Source organism: Suricata suricatta, chromosome 7 (assembly GCF_006229205.1).
Source record: "Suricata suricatta isolate VVHF042 chromosome 7, meerkat_22Aug2017_6uvM2_HiC, whole genome shotgun sequence".
In the NCBI taxonomy this organism is placed as follows: Eukaryota; Metazoa; Chordata; class Mammalia; order Carnivora; family Herpestidae; genus Suricata; species Suricata suricatta.
Genome location: NC_043706.1, coordinates 74,423,129 through 74,438,164, shown reverse-complemented (window position 1 = coordinate 74,438,164; position 15,036 = coordinate 74,423,129).

Here is a 15,036-nt window from a genome sequence, read left to right as displayed (position 1 = left end):
AACCATAGTGGCTACCACCCAAAAGACTGGCTCCCAAATCACCTAGCTCTGGAAACTGACAGGGCTTGACACTTATGAGTCCCCCAAGACCACACAAAACAAAGAAGTAGTTCTCTTTGGACACATAAGTACTCCTAAAAACCATTCCCCTGGGCTCAACAAGAATGAGTAGGCAAGACACCCACCTGCTGCTTTCCCCCATTAGGTATTCATCTAATGTCCCGACTTTCCCAGATCTTGTTGCCTAAAGGTCAGGCTTCCAATTAATCTGCATTGGACTGCTAAAGGAGCAGGCAATGTGCAGTCCTCTCAGAGGCTGTGGTATGGGGGTATTTCTAACAATTTTGGGATACTGACAGGTCTTGGCATATCTTAATCTACTGGAAGCCCCTAAGAACAAACATGGCAGTTTGGATAATCAATCACAAGGATTTGAGAGGCTATAAAAGTTGGAAATGTTCCTTGACCTCCCCTCAGCTCAATCCTGGCTTGAGGATTTGGCTAAATATGTGGCTGTTCTCATCAAATTTAGCATCATTCATCTTAGTTTGATTATACCATGGAGTTTAAGAAACAGAAATACTGCTACTAGATAGGCTAAGAATATACCAGCACCAATCCTCATTAAATGCCTTGTTCAGTAGTTTGGCTGTTTTTGTTTGTCTGTTGGAAAAGTAGAGCCAAGGACTGAGAGCCAGTGAGTCAATGCTTCTCCTGCATGAAGCAGCCTCCCTAGAGGCCTTTCTGTGGGAAAGCAGCACACCTCAAGCCAGACAGTAGCTGATTCTGCACGGGGGCAGGTGTGAGGAATTTTAAAACCCAGCTTATGGATTTGAAATGTGACCTCGCCAGTATTTTCTTTGTTCATATGATACTGCTTATGAAATGTGTACACTGTGGTATAAATGCTGTAAAAGACTGTTTTTTAACTTTTTGTTGTTATTTGCTTTTAAAACGTTTTCTACCATCCTCACCAGTTCCCTCTTATTAATTGACATTGTTTTGGAGTCCATGCTACTCTTTTGAAAACCTTTATGTGCAGCATGGTCTTTGTGTTCCCATCTAAAATTGATTTATTAACTATCTATAAAAGGAAATAATTTGGAATGAGAGTGCATCTTGCTATTTGGAATTACCTGTGGCTCATTACAGTACTTTACTGAATGAAATGTGAACAATCATTTAATCAAAAGAGATTTAGCTGCAGCTTTAGCCAAGGATGAGGTGACCATTTTCAAGAATTACTGTGGAGACTAATCTGGGCCTCCATGAACAGGGACTTCCCTCATGGAGGGTCAATAGCAAAGAGAGAGAATCAAGGACTAAGATATAGATCCCTGATAATTGAGTTTTCCTTCTGAAACTTCCAAGATGTTTCTGGCAGAAGATGCTTCCAATGAGGCAGTGAGGACATAGGCCAGTAATGTCTCTTTACCTTTAAAAGGACTATTCACTAGGCATGAATTTAACTGCAAAATTAAAATAATATCAGAGGTTCTCCCATGCATTTGAGAGAGCCTCTTTTAAAGGCCTCTTTTAAATCTTGGGGCATCTTGGTAGCTCAGTCCATTGAGCATCCAACTCTTATTTTCTAATCAGGTCATGATCTCACAGTTCCATGAGTTAGAGCCCCATCTCAGGCTCTATGCTAGTAATGTGGACCCTGCTTGGGAGTCTCTCTCTGTCTCTCCTCCTCTTGTGCTCACTCTCTCTCTCAAAATAAATGAATAAAGTGGGGAGAAAAAGGATAAGTCTTAAAAAAGAGAAGATAAAATTATGACTCATACAAATATAAGTGAACACATGTCATTTTATTTATTTAACTTATTAATTAATGAGGGAACCAGTAAGATATTATAGACAGTTCAAAGGAGAATCCTTAAAATCCATGCATATATAGGAAATAAAGAATTTTGAAACAAATTTACATCCATGTAAAATGGGTCAATCCAAAGGGAAATAATAAATTGCATTTCACCAAGTACACATTTTCCTGGATAAGAATTATTATTATCAATTTTCTACAACTGATAGAGTTGTGAAATAGCTCAAAGACAATGAAAGGCAAGGAAGACATCGATGGATGAGCTAGACAAGATACACACTAATATATTTTTTCTTATTTCAAAGTCTTTCACAATTTCTCTGGATGCCCTATAGTTGAGGATCTCTCTTGACACCTCAGCCTGAAAAACCTCAGATAACAGGCTGTGCCTCTGAATCTGTCTTATTTTTCAGTCTCTCTCCTCTGATTCAGCCTCCTGACTCAAAAATTCCTTGCTAATAATGTTTTACCTTCTGTGACCCAAGTAGTGACTCTAAGACACCATAATGCCCTACTAGTACCATGAATAAGGTGTCATTGATAGGGTTTCTGCTAAGCATTTCACATGCATTGTCTTACTTAGCTTCACAATGACTTAAGATAATTACTATTACCCCTATTCATAAATCCAGAAAGCAAGGCTCAAAGACCTTTTGTAAATTGTCCAAAACCTTTTGTTAACAGTGGCAAAGGTGAAATTCAAATCTGTCAACTTTTGATGCTTTTAACTAAGACTCAATAGCATCTTATAGACCCCTCTGACTCCTTCATCATTACTCCGTTAATGGACTTATCAGTAAGCATTTGAATTGTTCACTAGCTCAAAGCTTTCTCATCATAGGCGTTTATCTTGCTCAAGGCAAAATTTTCTGGACTAGGCTGATGAGAGTTCCCATGAAACTTCTAACATTTACACTAAGGAAAGTGGATCGGCAAGACTTACAAGAGCAACACAAGAGGAAGAATGCACAATGGGCTTTTCCGTGTGGTTCCAATGTCTCAGTCAACACTTCAATGATAGCACTTAACACATTGTCTTATATCATCTCTGTTTATATGATAATAGCTAAGATTGATTGACTATTTATTATCTCATACTTTATAGTATCTAATTTATTTATTTATTTAATTTTTTAAAGGTTTATTTATTTTTGAGAGAGAGAGAGAGCATGAGCAGGGGAGGGTCAGAGAGGGAGATACAGAATCCGAAGACAAGTTCTAGGCTCTGAGTTAGCTGTCAGCACAGAGCCCGACAGGGGGCTCAAACCCACGAACCATGAGATCATAACCTGAACCAAAGCCAGACACTCAATTGACTGAGCCACCCAGGAGCCCCTATAGTATCTCATTTAATTCTCAGAAGATACCTATGAACTGAATACTACTACAATACCTCTTTCAACATCAGGAAATGGAGATTTAGAAAAATCAGCAACTTGCCCACATCACAGAAAACAAAACTGACAAACCCTTTGCCAGATTCATTAAGAAAAAAAAAAGACCCCCCCAAAAAAATCAGAAATGAGAAAAATTTAGAACAGCCACAGCAGAAATACAAATATTATGAGAATACTAGGCTAACAAACTGGACAGCCTAGAAGAAGTGGATACATATTCCTAGAAACATACAATTTTCCAAAAGTAAGCCAGGAGGAAATAGAAAATCAAAACATACTGATGAGAAGTAACAAAATTGAATTGGTAATTAAAATATTACCAAAAAATTAAAAGTCCAGGACCAGATTAACTCACAAGTGAATTCTACCAGACATTTAAAAGAGTTAATACCTATTATCCTCAAATTATTCAAAAAAAAAATAGAAGAGGAAGAAAACCTTGAAAATATATTCTATGAGGCTAGCATTACCCTGATACCAAACCCAGACAAAAACCCCTCAAAAAAAAAAACTACTGGCCAATATCCTTGATAAATATAAATGCAAAAATCCTCAACAAAATATTAATAAAACACATACAATAATCCATTAAAAAAGATAACGCACCATGATCAGCTGAGATTTTTCTCTGGTTGCAAGGATGGCATAATATTCACAAATCCATTGATGTGATATACCACATTAATAAAAGAAAGCACAAGCACTATATTATCCTTTCAGTAGATGCAGGAAAAGCATTTGACAAAGTACAACCTCCATTCATGATAAAAGCCCTCAACAAAAGGGTGTAAGGGACCATACCTCAGCATAATAAAGGTGATAAATGAAAAGCCCACAGCTCACAACATTTTCAATGGGGAAAAACTAAAAGCTTTCTTTCTATAGCCAGGAAAAAGACAAAAATGTCCATTCTTGCCACTCTTATTCAACATAGTACTAGAAGTCCTAGCCACAGCAGTAAGGAAAGAAAAAGATATAACAGGTATCCATATTGGTAAAGAAGAATTCAAACTATTTGCAGATGACAAGATACTGTACACAGATAATCCTAAAGACTTTACCAGAAAACTACTAGAAGTAATAAACAAATTCGGTAAAGTGTCAGGATACAAAATTAATACCCAGAAATCAGTAGCATTTCTACATAGTAAAAACAAAGTCACAGAAAGAAAATTTTAAAAATCACCGTTTACAATTACACCAAAAAGAATAAAATACCTAGGAATAAACTTAACCAAAAAGGTGAACAACCAGTACTCTGAAAAGTATAAAACACTGATGAAGGAAATTGAAGATGACACAAACAAGGGGAAAGTTATTTCACACTCATGGATTGGAAGAATTATTATTATTAATTGCCCATATTACCCAAAGCTATCTACAGATTCAATGTAATCCCTATCAATATACCAATAGCATTTTTCACAAAACTAGAACAAACAATGCTAAAATTTGTATGGAACCACAGAAGACCCCAAATAGCCAAAGCAATCTGAAGAAAGAAGAACAAAGCTGGAGGTGTCACAATTACAGATTTCAATATATACTACAAAGCAATAATCAAACCAGTATGGTACTGGCACAAAAATAAAAATATAGATCAACAGAACAGAATAGAAATCTCAGAAATAAAACCACATTTATGTGGTCAATAAATCTATGACAAAGGAGGCAAGAAAATATAACGGAGAAAAGACAGTCTCTTCAATAAATGGTGTTGGGAGAAGTGTAAAGCTACATGTGATAGAATTAAACTGGATTGCTTTCTATCACTATACATAAAAATAAACTCAAAATGGATTAAGGAACAAAATGTGAGACCTAAAATTATAAAAACTCTAGAAAAGAGCACAGGCGGTCATTTCTCTGACATCAGACATAGCAATATTTTTCTAGGTATGTCTCCTGAGTCAAGGGAAATAAAAGCAAAAATAAACTATTGGGACTACAGCAAAATAAAAAAGGTTTTGCACAGTAAAAGAAACCATCAACAATTCACAAAGATACCCTATTGGATGGGAGAAGATATTTGCAAATGACATATCTGATAAGGTTAATATCCAAAATATACAAAACACTTATACAACTCAATACCAGAAAAGCAAACAATCCTATTTTTAAAATGGCAGAGGACCTGAATAGACATTTTTACAAAGAAGACAAACTGATCACCAATAGACACGTGAAAAGATGCTCCACATCACTAATCATCAGAGAAACACAAATCAAAACTACGATATACCACCCTTATACCTGTAGAAGACAAGAAATGAGTGTTGACAGGGATATGGAGGAACAGGAACCCTTGTGCACTGTTGATGGGAATGTGAACTATGTAGTCACTGCAGAAAACAATATGGAGGTTCCTCAAAAAATTAAAAATAGAACTACTATATGACCCAAAAATTCCACTATTGGACACCTAAACACTGACTTGAAAAGATATATGCACCCCTCCATATGTTTATTGGATCAGCATTGACAATAACCAAAACATAGACACAAATAAGTATCTATAAATAGATGAATGGTTTAAAAAGCTATGGAATATTACATTGGCATAAAAAAGGTGAGATTATGCCATTTGAGACAAGATAGATGGACCTAGAGGGTACTTTGCTAAGTGAAATATGTCAGACTGAGGAACACAAATACCATATGATTCCATTCGTAAATAAAATTTAAAAAAAAAGATTTATCAGTTCTGCAAAAAGCAGAATCAGTCATATAAATAGAAAACAAACTGATGGTTACCAGAGGGGAGGTGGGTAGATGGTAGGGCAAAATGAGTGAAGGGGAGTGGGAAATAGAGGCCTCCACTTATGGAATGAGGAGGTCACAGGAGTAAAAACAAAGTTTTCAGACAGGTCAATAATATTGTAACAGTGATGCAATGGGACAGATGCTGGCTATACTTGTGAACATAGTATAGTATGTAAACTTGTCAAATCACTGAGTTGTGCCACACTTCAGGGCATACCCTGAAACTAATATAGCATTGTGTATCAGCTATACTAAAAAAAAAAATCTGAGTGTAGCTATGTCTCTAACCCCTTCATAACAGAAAACATTGACTCTTCCTGCTTGGATCTTAGGGATGATTCTGCAAGACAAGGCTCCAGGAGGAGAAATTTCTAAGTGAGGAGATGGCAGTGGGGGTGGGGCAAGTGGGGTAGGGGAGTTGCCAAATAAATTTGAAACAGAACTAGCTTGGCTTCTTAGCCACCCTTTTTATTTTTCTCTTCTGGGTTCTACGTAGCTGCACCCCAGCTAAAATTCTGTGTTCATTTTTATTTCATTTTCCAGTAGTTGTCCTATGTGCCACTCTTCTTTTATATTTTCATATATTAAAGAAGCAGACCTTTCATCTGAAATGCTCCCCCTCCTCTTCTTGTTTTGCAACAGTCACACAATCCTTTTGAAGTTTCTAAGGGTCTTTGCTACTTGTACTGGTGGAGAAATAGGACAGAATGAAACATATTTCTGGGGCAGTTGGGTGGCTAAGTCGGTTAAACGTGTGACTCTTGGTTTCAGCTCAGGTCATGATCTCACCACTTGTGGGATTGAGCCCCTGTCAGGCTCTGTGCAGACAGTGCAGAGCCTGCTTGGGATTCCCTCTCTGCCCCTCCCCTCCCCTGCTCTCTCTGTCTCTGTCTCGCTCTCGCTCTCTCTATAAATAAATACACTTATATTCCTCCTAAGCTTTTTTCCTCTATTCATCCTTTTTCCTTTAGTTCCCATGAAGAAATCAAAGGCTCCATGTACATGTTAGTAGCCTTTGTACACAAAGCACCAAAGGGTCATTTTCTCCATCATTTTAGAGAAACTCCAGGTGACATTCATCTTGGTATTTTTTCCCCAGGAGCCAAAACAGTCATGTTAGCTCAGGAGAGAAAAGCAGACTGGGCAGGGGGAGCTAAGTCCACTCAGAAATGGATATGTAAGTTGGGAGCATCCAACAGTTGGAACTGTTAATGTAACTAGTGCCTATACAAAGGCTTGAGATAATACAATGCAGACTCTGCACAAATGATTTTGCTGACTCATAGTCTGTTTACAGTTTATGCTTGTCTCCAAGCAGGCAACATTATAGGAGAATATTATCAAAGAATATCTATCAAAACTTGAAGTCACACTGTGGAGAAAACTTGCAGTCATGGGACTGACATGACACTACGTATATGCACTAGGTTTCAGTCGAGTATAGATTAGTTTTATCCCACTGGGGCAAGTCATTCATTTTTCCATACTATGGTCATTTTGTAGTATCTATTGGCTGATTGATCTGAATTGAATCTCATCACAAGCTATGTGAAAACGAAGATGGCAGATTTATTTTGAAGTATCCAGAATATTTAGATCACAGAATATTACATTAAGCTGACATTCAACTGTAATCACTAAAAACAAATACCACCATTACTTTTCACTACTTTAATGTTAAATACTCTCGGGTTGATTTTCTTCTCAGTGTGACAGGCCTAACATGTTCTTGCAAATCCCTCCATAGTGACATAGAAAGTTATACAGAGAAACACAGGAGGAAAACAAAACCATGCAATGCGCAGACTGAAAATTTAGTGAAAACTGAAAAGAAAAAAAAATCACAAATACCAACATATGTGTCTGTGTGACCCAAAATACTTGAGATCAGAAAAACTGGAATGGGTAGCAGGAGGTATATCAATTGCTTTCCTTCCTTCCTTCCTCCCTTCCTCCCTTCCTTCCTTCTCTTTCTCTCTCTTTCTCCTTCTTTCTTTCCTCTTTCTTTTTTCTTTCTTTCTGATTATTGTTGAAAAACTCCAAGATTTTCAGACCCTAAGTCATTTTTTGGGTCTGCTGATTTTCCTTCATGGTGCATCATTTTACCATGTGTTTTTAATTTGAGAGAAAGGAAGCTAATTTTTAGCAGGGCTTGATTTTTCAGAGGGAATCCTGCTTATTATCATTAAGTATGATGGTTACTGTTCCTTCCACTTGAAGTTTTTCTCTATTATTCCTAGCTTACCAATACTTTTTAAACTCATAAATATGAATAAGTATCAAAACTTGGCAAATATTTGTTCTGCAACTACTGAAAACCATATGATTTTTCTTGATTCTGTTAATAAAGTGAGTTACACTGGTTGATTTCCAAACACTAAACAGATCTTGCATTTTTGTGATGAACCTCTTGATCACGATATGTTCTTTTTATAATTGTTGATTTGATAATATTTTTAAAAGAATACATTTATATTCATGAGGGTTAATGGCTTGTGGTCTTCTTTTGTAATATCTTTGTCAAGTTTGGGATTAAAGTCAAGCTGGTCTTCTAAAATGAGTTGTTCATGATCTCTCCCTACCATTTCTGAAAACATTTGTATATGATAGTTGTGACTTCTTCCTTGAATTGTATGATGTAATCCACCAGTGAAAATATCTGGGCCTCAGGGCTTAATAGGTGTTGATAATGAATTCATTTAATAGAGATAAGACCATTCAGATGTTCTCTTTCGTCAATTTGAACCAGTTGTACTTTTAAAGTAAATGTTTCTCTTTCATCCTAAGTTGTTCAATGTATTGGAATACAGTTGTAGTATTCTCTTATTATCTATTTAATGTCTGTAAGATTTGAAGTATACCTCCTTTTCATTCTAGATATTAATGTTTAGTGCTTTCTCTTTTTCTAGGGCTTTTAGGTATGATTTCTAAGAAATTTAGCTAGGGATTTTTCAATGAAAAAAAAACTCTTTTCAGAGAACAACCTTTTGGCCTTGCTAATTTTCTCTGCTGTCTGTTTTATCATTGTTTTCTCCTCTTCATTCTTCTCTTCTTTGAATTATTTAAGGTTTACTCTGCTCCTCTTTTTCTAGTTACGGTAGAGGCTTGGGTCATTGTTTTAGTTTTTTTTCCTTCATAATGTAAGCACTTAAAAGCTATAAATTTCCTTCTAAGCACTGCTTTAGTTGGATCCCTAAATTTTGATATGTTGTATTTTTAAAATCATTCAGTTCAAAAAATTCTCCAACATTTTTGGTCATTTTTTGGCTCTGATTCATGAAATATTTAGAAGTGTGTTGTTTTATTTCCAGATATTTGGGGCTTTCCTAGATATTACATTGTTATTAATTTGTCAGTTGGATGTTATTCTGTATTATTTCTAATTTGATGATATTTTTTAAATGAAATAATACAGTGTGTTCTTTGACCATAAAATAGTTAAATAGTTAAATATTTATTTATACATGCTTTCTGGCCAAGACTGTGGTCAAGCTTGGTGATTGTACCACTTGCACTTGACAAAAATGTTCACTCTACAGTTACTGGATATGATGTGCTATAAATGTCAATTATAGCAAGGTGGTAGATAGTGTTGCTTATATTTATGTCTCTATTAAATTGTTTTGGTCTGATTTTCTAGCAGTTGTAAAAGAAGTATCTGAATCTTATGCTATGATTTTGGAATTGTCTATTTCTCCCTTTAATATTTAATTTTTTTCTTCCTGTATTTTGAGGATCTTTCACTACGGTTGACACACATTTAAAAGTTTTATGTTTTTCTGATAGGTCGTCACTATTATCATTACAAAATATCTCTGTATCACTAGTAATACTGTTTCTTATAGTCTATTTTACCTGGTATTTAAAAAGCCACCCATTCTTCTTATGCTTACTGTTTTCATGGCATATCTTTTTTCATCTATTTACTTTCAACTATCTTTGTTTCTATATTTAAAGTAGACCTCTTTTATGGGTGCCTGGGTAGCTCAGCTGGCTGAGTGACTGACTGTTGATTTCAGTTCAGGTCATGATACAGGTTTCTGGAATAGAGCCCGACATCAGATTCTGTGGTGAGCATGGAGCCTGATTAAGATTCTCTTTCTCTCTTTCCCTCTGACTCTCTCCTCTGCTCAAATGTTTGCTGTCTCTGTCTTAGTTAGATAGATAGATAGATAGATGATAGATAGATACAGTGGGTCTTTTTTAGGTGTATAGTTGGTTGTGATTTTTAAAAATATATTTTTTCAATATCTACTCTTTGAGTGTTTAGAACATTGACCTTTAATGTAATTATTGATATGGTTGCATTCATATCTGCCTTTTTATTATTTGTTTTCTATTTGTATCCTCTGACTTTTGTTTCTTTGTTCTTTCTTTATGGCCTTTTTTGGGGGATTATTTGATAATCTTAATATTCTATCTCAATTTTTCAGTTGACTCACTAGCTATATTTTTATTTCTCTAGTAGTTGCTTCACCTATAACAGCAGATGTATCATTTTCTGAAATGATAAGAGTTGGTATTATCCTGCTTCATTAAAAACTTCAAAAAATTTCAATCATATAGGTCCTTAACCATTTCCATTTTTAAATAATTTTTATATTCATTACATCTATCTATCTCTATATGTATAGCTACATATATAGAGAGAGAGAGAGAGAGAGAGAACTCACCTGCCAAATTTACAACTTTTGCTTTAAACAGCCACACCTTTTAAAGATCTTAAAATTGTTCATAGAATTACTATATGTAATGGTCTTTCTTCATTTTTGATGTAAAATTTTCCTCCTGATATAATTTCCCTTCAGCCTAAAGAACTTTATTTTGGTCATTTCTGGTACATTAGGTAAGTTAGCAACAAATTCTAGTTTTGCTTTATCTGCAAAGTCTTTACTTCACCTTTATTCCTGAAATATATTTACTGGATGCTCAATTCTGGATTACAGTTTTTTTTTCCTTTAAGCATTTAAAATTATATCTGTATTTTGTTGTGTAAATTGTTATGTAAATTTATGTAATTTTTTTTAGTATCTGTGGTTTATTTTTTTTACTCTTTTTAAAAAATATTTATTTATTTTTGGGAGAGCACAAGCAGGGGAGGGGTGGAGAGGGGGGCGGGAAGGAACCTAAGTGTGCTCTGCACTGACAAGTTGACAGCAGCAAGCCTAGTGTGGGGTTCAAATTCATAAACCCTAAGATCATGACCTGAGCTGAAGTCACACTCAACCAACTGAGCCATCCAGGTACCCCAAGTATCTGTAGTTTCTGATAAGAAATCCATGACCATATGAATCACAACTCTGGCATGCAGTGTCTTTTTTCTCTACCTGTGCTCCCAAAGCTTTCTCAGCTTTGGATTTCTTCAGTTTGATTATAATGTATGTAGGAAACATTTTATTTGAATTTATTTTGTCTAGTATTCAGTGAACTTCTAAAATTTGTTAACATATATTTGGGATGTTTTCAAATTTTGGAAATTTGACATTTGTTCACATATATTTTTCCACATCAATCTTTTTCTCCTCTTCTTCCAGGATTCCAACTACATGCATATTTAATCTTTTGAATTTTCCACAAGTTCTGATACTGTTATTTTTATTTTAATCTTTCTTCTCTCTTTTCTTCCAGTTAAATAATTTCTATTGAACTATCTTCAACCTTACTGACATTTTCACTATTATTTCTATGTACTATTGAGCTAAACCAGTGAATTTGTTTAAAAAATTATATATATTTTTTAACTTTCTATTTTTTCCTGGTTTCTATTACCTAGCTGAGATATCTTTTCATTCCTTTCAGGTATGCTCTTTCTTATACCTCATGGAGTATTATTATAATATGTGCTTTCAAATTTTGTCTGTGCATTCCAAAATCTGGGTTATCTAAGGATTAACATTTAGTGGCTGTATTATCCCTTGGAGAATTAATCCTATTTTCCTGGTTCTTTGCATATTGTGTGATTTTGAAATGTATCTTCCACATTTTGAATATTAAGTTTATAGAATCTACGTATTATTATAGTCACCTGGTGAAAGTTGATACTTCCCCCTCTGGGCAGTGTTTCACATCCCGGCTTAGTTCTCAAAGCTTGTACTATGCCCGTTTGGGTCTATCTCACTTGTGTATGGTTTAGGGATTTGTGTAAGTGGTTCAAATCTCAGTTCAATTCAGGTTAGTCTTTACTGTGCTGGTTTGAGTTGTTCCTGTACGTGTATAGTCTAAAGATTAGCCTGAACCTTATGCAGGTTCTTACACTAAATTCAGGACTCTTCAGCTTTAGTCCCACTGAGATCGCTACTTCACCCTCTGGCCTACAGGAGCTCCTTTCCAAGGTCGCTCTGGCAGCTGGTGAGATAAGAGTTTCTATCAGATTTTCAGCAGCCACTTCCAGGACCGAGGTCTACCCTTAGGGCAAATCCACTGGAGAAAGGAAAAGGTAAAATGGAGATCACTTCCGCAAGGTTTGTCACCCCTCCACAGTTCACCAGCTACTGTTTACAGTGCAGAGTTCTCCAGTAGTTGGGGTTTTTGTATTTTGTTTATAGTTGTTATCAGCAGGAAGGATGAGCTACCATGGGCTTGTACCACCATAACAGTATTAGAACCTCCTCTAACACTATTTTTTTCCAATACAATTTCTTAAAGAAAAATACACTATAAATGTTCATAGAAAGAAAGTTGTTTTAAAAAACATAGTAATCCCTAAAAGGGTAATTATGCAAGTTGGTGTATAGAATGATGTAGCCCTATTCTTAGCATTCAATATAGTCTATGAGATAATGTTAAGTGAAATGTATATATCACAGACCTATAATCACTTTAAGAGAACACACACATGAAAACATGAACACGTGTAAATGTATCACCCAATTTCTGGTAGGAACCATTCCAGTTAAAAGTGGCTAGATGGGAGACATATAGGTATAATTATTGTTATTAGGTGTATAATTGTTTACAATTAATTAATTATTAGGTGTAAAATGTTTAACATGTTTTAAAGTAGCATATATCTATTCTGCAAATTTAGAGAAACCAAAATTATAAAAAACTAATTTAAAATGTAATTTGAAGTAGATAAAACAAAAATTTCAAATAGTATTTTAAATTATCTATAAAATTCCTTAAGGGGAGGAGCCAAGATGGCGGAGAGGAAGGGAGCTCTGTAAACTTCGTCTGCCCCATTGATCGAACTGAGAAGGACATTACTCTCATCTGCAAGAGCGGAAGGAGAAAATACGGACTCCAGAAGGAAGAGAACCTGAAGGATACCTGAGTGAGTGAGTGCGAACTGGGGAGATTGGAAAACGGGCCAGCCCGAGACAGGCAGGGGAGGTGGCAGCCCCAGCCCAACGCGGGGCAAGTGTGCGGAGCCCAAGAGACAAAGGGAAGAGACAGAGAGACTGAACATGCTCATAGTACTGTCTCTGGGGAAGAGGTAAAGAACACTTAACTGCACTTGGAGAAGCTCACTCCATAGATAACTGCTGGGTAGCCTAAATCCCTAACCCAGGTGGCGCAAGGGAAGGAACAGCTTCCAGCCCAGCGCCATCTTGGGAAGGAGTCAGCCACCACTGCAGTGGCAGTGTCAGGGGTGCTCACTTCGACCTCGGTTTTGGGAGTGGGAGCACGCACCTCATTTCCACGTCGCATCTCGCCCCCAGCATTGGCCGCGTGAACCCTGAATCCCGGGTGCCAACAGGGGGAAAAAAAAATAGCCTCCACCTCTACAAGATCCCTGCAGAGAGTTGGTGGCGGTGGAGACCTGGGTGCGCGCCCAGGCTACAGGAGCTCCCAGCTCATTTCCAGCAGCTCCTGGTGCCACCTCCGGCAACAGCTATGCCCTCATTTCTCCCCCAATGTTAACGCGATCCCTGCTAGGGGTTGGGTCTGCCACTGCGACGGTGCACAGGCACATCACCTCCTGCTGCGCATCTCACCCCAGGCAGGGGCCACAGAAATCCCAGCCTGAGCCAAGACAAATTGATTCCTCACCCTAAGAAGCCAGCAACCCAAACAAAAACATCTCATCTGCGGTAGCATAAAAAGTGCAAGGACTGGAACTTTGAACCGAGGCGGGCCTTGAAAATACAACTTGGCTCAACCGCAGCAAAAGGAGATCGGACTCATTAGAGTAGCCTACAGTTCATAGTTCAGCAAAGCTTGCCATGATGCCTGCCTATCTAATCTCTGCAGACACCAAGGCAGAGCCTCTGAGAGCAGCCTCCAAGACCTACCACATCAAACCACGCCTATACAAGAGGGGGAGCTGCCATTTTTGTTTTTGTTTTTGTTTTAGTTGTTGTTGTTGTTGCTTTTTTTAATAATTTTTTTCTTTTTTTTCTTCATTTTTTTCTTTTCGCTTTTTTCCTGTACGTATTTTTTATTATTACTTTTTTTACTTAAATTTTTAAAAACTTTTACTCCTTATTTTCCTTTCTCCTTTCCCCCCTTTTTTTTTCTCCTTCCTTCTTTATATAGGAGAATATATCTCATCCCTACCTCTCCCCTCAACTGGTTATACACTTTTAGACTGTTCACTGTCCTTTGTTGTCTCTGACGCCCTTTAATTTCTTTTTTTTTTTTTTCTTCTTTTTATTTTTCTTTTCTTCTTCTCCTCTTTTGGTCTCTTTCCTCTCCATTCTCTTTATTTTCTTTCCCCCTGTTAATGTGTTTGTTTGTTTGATTCGTCTGTGCGTTTGTGTGTTACTGTTCCCTCGGTGTGTGTCTGTCTGTTTTCCTTCTTAGGGCTACACCAAGAAACAAGCCAAAGTGTGCAAGACAGTGAGTCCCAGATACCACTGAGTAGGGAAATAAAACACTCAAAGGCACAACAAGAGAAACTGAGAGACACCATTAAAAGAATATTTCCTAAAACGACAGGCCCTGGAGAGTCAATAAGCCTCCTTTAACAGAGAAATATTAACAGGTGCACAGTGCACAACAAGCTTTCTAAAGGTGACAAGAGACAGAAAACTAGCAAAAATGACAAAACGAAGGAACTATCCCCTGAAGAACCTCGAAGAGGAAGTCACAGCCACAGAACTACTCAAG